The 6,000-nt window shown below is 49.6% G+C and overlaps 1 protein-coding gene across 2 annotated transcripts in view; it reads left to right on the top strand.

Annotated features, from left to right (window-relative positions):
• The first annotated feature begins 330 nt into the window (after window positions 1-330).
• TNRC6C (trinucleotide repeat containing adaptor 6C) overlaps window positions 331-6,000 on the top strand; it is a 147,953-nt gene continuing 142,283 nt past the window's right edge. For both annotated transcript variants that reach the window (XM_045814438.2, XM_087854041.1), the window contains exon 1: window positions 331-965. The gene's annotated coding sequence lies outside the window, so the exon portion shown is untranslated. The remainder of the gene's footprint in view (window positions 966-6,000) is intronic.

Below are 6,000 nucleotides of genomic sequence, written 5' to 3'. Positions count from 1 at the left end.
TGGAAAGGATGTCGCGCGGGTCTCCAAAAACCGCAGGCGGAGCGCGAGCCCCCGAGACCGGCACGCGCTCGGCCATGGGGAGCGCGCACCCGCTCGCACCCCAGCGCGCTCCCCGCGCAGTCTGCGGAACCACAACGCGAAGGGGTATTAAGGGGGTAGGACGGGGCGTGGCCTAGCCAGGACGAACCAATGGGCCGGGGAGGGGCGCGCGGGGGCGGAGCTCGGGCGCAGAGCACCGATTGGCCAGTTCGCCCTCCGGTATGCAGATGCAGTGGAGTCACGTGGCAGGGGCCGGGACGACTTCCTGTTGGAGGCCAACGCGGGGCGGGGAAGGGGGCGCGAGCGCCCCGTCTGGCTGGAGCGGGGGGAGGGGGGTTCTTGTCAGTTAGAGCAACAAGATGGCCGCGGTGGCAGCTCCGCACCTCAGCGCGACGGCCCCGGGAGCCGCAGCCGCCGCCGCCGGCCCCGCCGCCCCGCAGTCCTGAGCGTCGCTCCGGCCGCCCCCGCCGCCCCTGACAGGGCCGTCCCCGCGCCCGCCGCGCTCCTGCCGCCGCCGCTGCGGGCCCGCCCGAGCCGGAGGCGGAGGGAGCGGAGCCGGCCGAGCGCCGAGCGCCGAGCGTCGCCGCTGCAGCCACCTCGGATCCCGGGCCGCGCCGGAGCCGCCGTCCCGCTCGCGGGCGCGAGGAGGAGGGCGCGTCGCGGCGTCGCCGGGGCCGGACCTGGACCTGCCGGGACGCGCCGCCGCCCACCCGCCCGCGCCGCCGCCGCTGCCGCCGCCCGCGCCGGGACCTGAGCCCGTGGCGCCGGCGCTGAGCGGGCCCCTGCCGCCCGAGCGCCCCGCAGGGCCCGGGGCGGCCCCCCGGGTCGTCGTCGTTGTTGTCGCTGTCGCCGCCAGGCCCGCGCCGCCGGAGCCCCGCCGAGGAGCCGCCGCCGCCGCCGCCGCCGCCGCTGGGGACGGAGCCCAGGTGAGCGCGGGCCGGGCCTCCGAGCCGCCGCAGCTGGCCGAGCTGGCGGCGTCGCCTTTGTTCGGCCAGGCCCGGAGCGCGAGGGGTTGGCGGGTCCAGGCGGGAAGGGATGCGCTGCGCGGGGCGGCGGGAGGAGCCGCCGGCGGCGCGGGGCCGGTGCGTGCGTGCGCGCGGGGAGAGAGGTGCGCCGAGCGCCGAGTGCGGGGGAGCCGGCGGCGTCGCTGCGGGTGGTGCGGTCACACGCCAGATGTGTGTGTTTTAAACTCGTGCGGTTGTTGGAGCCGGTCTCCCCCTGAACAGTCACCCACGGATTTTGCATTTCCGATGGCACGCACGAACCCGAAGCGTTTTCGGTGTTGGGCCTCCCGTGCTGTTGTTTGGGGGAATAGCGAACCCTGGGCATGCTTTGGGGGAGGGTGAAGGCGCCCCTCGGCCTTCTGCGGGTCTGGAATCAGGTGGGCTGCTAGCGGGGTTGCAGACTGCGGAGCAATGCGCACGAGGAAAAGGAGCCGCACCACAGCTGCCCTGCTAGCACATCACGTAACCCGAGCGCGCCTCAGTGCCACCTCTGCTTGAGCGACGCCTCATTTGCGCCTTTACCTTGTGGATGACATTTAATCAATTGATTTGTGGCTGTGAAAACGTGCAGGTGCGAATATAGGGGTTCCCTGCGTGTTAACCTGGCGGAGAAACCGTTCGCTTGCCGGTTACACGGAGCTTTGGGAATCTCACCGAAGATACAGGATCGGTGCCGCGGGGGGCGGGGGAGGAGGAGCCGCAGATCCCGGCTGCACCTTTGCGTTTTAATGCACTTGTCGGTGTCAGTGATCCTGTACTACAGGAGTGGAATTGTCTCTCTGCCTCTGTCAGATTAAACCTCCATTTGAGCTGTCTGCTCGGTTATGTCTAGGCATCAGCTGCAGATTCTGAACTCAAAATGGTGCTCTGTGGATGTCCAACTTGAGCGTCTTGAAGGACTTGCAAGTTGGAAGCATCTGGCTGGTTTAATCCATTGTGTTGCCAAGGGTCGGGTTTTCTCCTGTATCGGATACGCTCGTCGCTGTGCTCTGCGGTCGGTATAGGTGGTCAGATTATCGTGATCGCTGTGTAGCGATTGCTACGAGCCTGAACGGAATTTGACCCGCAGAAGGTTTATTTTATGCAACTTATTTCCTACGTTTAGAATTGAGTAACTATGAGGATGAGTGGGGACACTGGAAATGCGGCTGGAGTGATCTCAGCGGACAGTGGTGGCCAGTTTGAAATGTGTACGGGTGTTGACAGTCATGTGCATAGGTTCCAGACTTCTGTACTATGAGAAAGAGTAGAAGATAAAACTTAGCCCCAGGCCGGATGAACTTGGTTGGCTGCGGGCATCTTGAAGAAATTTACGTTACTCCCAAACCACAGAGATGGTGAAGGTCTTTGAACACCTTTCGGTGCGGCACTCCTAGGATGCTTTGTTGGGGGAAATGATAGTAAATGAGGTTTTAAAAAATGACTAGTCCAGTTACATTATCCAAGTTAATTTTATTGTCAGTGCTTACAGAAGATACTGGTGGTCTGAATAGCTGCTACTTCACTTACCTATCCTGAAAGTTTGCTTTTTCTACAGAAAGTTTTTAATATTTATATTTTCATAAGAATAGAGGTTCTCAGAATCTGTTTTTCTTTCACACCTTGGGTCATGAGAATAACTCAGAAAATGGTAACAGTAAAAGTATTGGTTAAGTTAAATTTGACTTATGGCGACACAGTGATTTCTTTAAGCTAGCACTTCCTTGAACAGGAGAATGGATCTGGGGATCCCAGGTGTTTTATGTATATTAAATACACACACACACACACACACACACACACACACACTTGATTTTATTATGAGGATCTAGTTTTAAAAGACTGATTCTTCCATGTTTCTTATCCAAACCAAGGACCTTACTGACAGGTACCTCTGTTTTACTCTTAAGCTATTAAATTAAATAAGATTGACACCAAAGCTGTCATAAGGCTTACTTCTCATTATTTCATTTTGGATTCTGGCATTTAAATATTTAACCTGGAGTACATGTAAATGTTGACTTTGGTTTTCCTTCTTACAATGTTTATTGTTGTTCTTTTTCAAGTAGCATATGTTTTAACACTTTGACAAAGATTATTTTGTAGCAGGTTTATATCTATACTTAGTTGGCTCAGGAGTTTTGAAACACATAGTTGCATTAGAGGGCTGATTATGAGGGAAAGTGGGGTGCACTGTTTCATTGGACCCTTGGGGATTAAAACAGAAGTACGTAATGGGGGGGAAGATACTCTGAAATTACAGTATTTCTCACCATCACGACCTTTTTGTTAAACAGCGGGCTTTACTGAGATAAATTTGTGCTTTTCCAAATGCTGTCATCTGGCTCACTTCCAAAACCAAGCTGGGGAGGAGGAGGTCAGGGCTGGAGTGGGGCAGCCTTTTTCCTTAGTGAAGAGAGCTTTCAGTTGGAAAGAAATGGAAGATAGAATTCCTACAGCACTGGCTGCAGACGGAGTATCTGCATGACTGCCCCAACTCCAAGTGAGGGCAAGAAGGGCCTGAGTATAAACTTAACTCTTGCTCCACTCAGAGTGATGCTAATCTTAAATTTAAATAAAAAGCGTACTAGTTGAAATTAGTTTATTTATCCATTATTTGAGTATATAGTTTGTCTTTGGCATAATATGACTTTTCTAACAACTTAACATTTTAAGGCTAAAGAGCCATTTTGAAGATTATTTATGGGTCTTTTTGGCCTTCCCCAGTAAGAATTAGATCCATGAGATTGCATGTCTATGTTGTAGACGACTCTTTAGCACTCAGGGTTTATTGTGTAAAGGTTGCTATCTAAGAAGATTTTATAAGGAAGGAAATAGATTGTCGATGCTGAGGCTGTTCCCCATATCAGAACAACATAGGAGATCATTAAGATTTGGGGATGCAGAAAACAAGGATTATCTAGCCAGAGCAACTGAAGGCCCCCTAGAGTGGGGGGAGTGGGGGAGCATGAGGAACTGAGAGGTGAAGAGGGACAGATTTATAGAAGGTCTTGGAACTAGCAGAAGAATGGTTTGAGGGGAGCAGGAGGTGGAGCCTTTAGCAGACAGCACCTAGAAAGTCTAAGTAAGTGGGGAAGAGCCAGGCAACTTTGTGTGTGCGTGTGTGTGTGTGTGTGTGTGTGTGTGTGTGTGTGTTTTGTTTTTGGTTTCTTTGAAATTGTTATGGCTTCTTACTGGTGATTTTGAGACAAATGGCTTTTTACCTTTCACGCCAGCTTTATTTCAGAGGGTCTTCTGATGTTTTAGTTGAGCTGTAAGGAAACCTTTTGAAGGAGTATTGGTGCTGCAGTCTATTTTGTATGATGAGTGGATTTTATTTGCTTAATTAAGACAGTTAGCATCTTAATTTTGTTTGAAGATGTGATAGATTTAAGTAGAGAGAACAGAATATCAAATGAGAACTGGCCTTTTTTTTTTTTCAGGTAGATTTTTAAAGATTTTCTTGCTTTAAGCTAGTCTAACCATGAATATCTAAATTTTTTACAAATTAGGGTTTAAGTAATTGTGCAGTCATGAGGAGAGCATTCTTTACTTTGCAAAATAATATATAGTAAGCTTTCTTTAAATAGATTTTAATGCAGTAAAGATGTTCTCAGTTATAAACATTCAGCTTATATACAACTTTTCAAGAATATAATTACTTACAAATACAAAGATTACTTGTCGGAAATAGCTATAACCTTGTGTAGAGATTGTATGTATGATGTTGAAACCAAGAAATGTGTAATCCTTGCCCAGTGAACTTGTTTGAATAACTTGCTTAAAATAATCCTGTAAGTTTCCTATTGTGCAGAGCATGCATTTGAACTATAACATATTTAATGAAAAGTAAAAGACATATTCTTTAATTCTCCATCTGGGATGTGTCGAGGTTTAGTATATTAAAAACATGGTGAAAATTCATACCCTTTGTGCCATTTTTAGAGTTTTACTAAAAATGAATTCTTTTCTTGGCCACAGATGCTTTCAGAGAATGAAGAAGCTGTTACAGGGATGGAGAGCTGTTTGTTAAGAATGCATTCTTCCCCTGTAGCCCTCCAAAGGCTCTGGAGCTGTGTGCGGAGCTAGACGGTCTGGGCACTGGGCCATAAAACATCACTGCTGAAGCACAGATTGTTGTTCGCGCCCTCCTGAGCCCTCCTGGCTGCGACCACAGCACAAGGAACGGCCTTGGGAAAGCAGTATTCACTGCTGTTTTGAACTCTCAATATTCCATGTGGCTCTTTGAGTTCCAGCTATGCAATGGGACTTTGGTTTTCTAAGATACAGTAATGAATAAGGATGGGCAAGAATATAGCTTCTAAGATACGTCTCTTCCAGGACAAAGTATTGAAATATTTGCTCTAGGAAGTAGGAGTGGTGAATTGTCTGTTCTATGGTCTCCCTTTCCTTCTTTGCCTCTTTGTCACAACACTTCTTTCCTGTTGGAGGACAACCTGCCTGAAGACATATAGGATTACTGGGCCACTGAGTCACAGCACCCAGGGCCCAAAGAGTCATCTGGAATCTGTCTTCCAGAGAGCTGGCGGGAGGGATTGGTCTGTTGTGTCTTGGTTCCCACTTTACTTCCTCATTAAACATTTTTTTGTGTGCAAAAGTATGAGAGTGAAAGAGTGTGCAAATAGATTAGTTCGTTGTCATTATAAGGTTACAGCATTTTCTGTGACCGACATCTGTTCGTATAAATCCACAAGATCCCCTGTGATCCTCTAGAATAAAAACACCTGAACAGCTCTTTTTTTTTTTTTTTCTTTAAAGACCCTCTGTGTTTTCCTTCTTTGGAACATTTTAGAAATTAATACTCTATTATGTCTTCATAATGCCCTTCCTGTGAAGGCCCGAACTGCAGACCTGCAGTATCACAATGTCAAGTCAAATTATTCTCAGCAGGGGGATAACCTCTATCTGTGGTTGAGTCCCTTGCTAAGGTGCAGACTGGCTACAGCCAAGGTGGTTT

The sequence above is a fragment of the Ursus americanus genome, chromosome 23 (genome assembly GCF_024610735.1).
Source record: "Ursus americanus isolate L20-20 chromosome 23, mUrsAme1.1.p, whole genome shotgun sequence".
Lineage (NCBI taxonomy): Eukaryota > Metazoa > Chordata > Mammalia > Carnivora > Ursidae > Ursus > Ursus americanus.
Note: the sequence above shows the minus strand (reverse complement) of the source record. Positions and strands in the feature narration are given on the sequence as shown.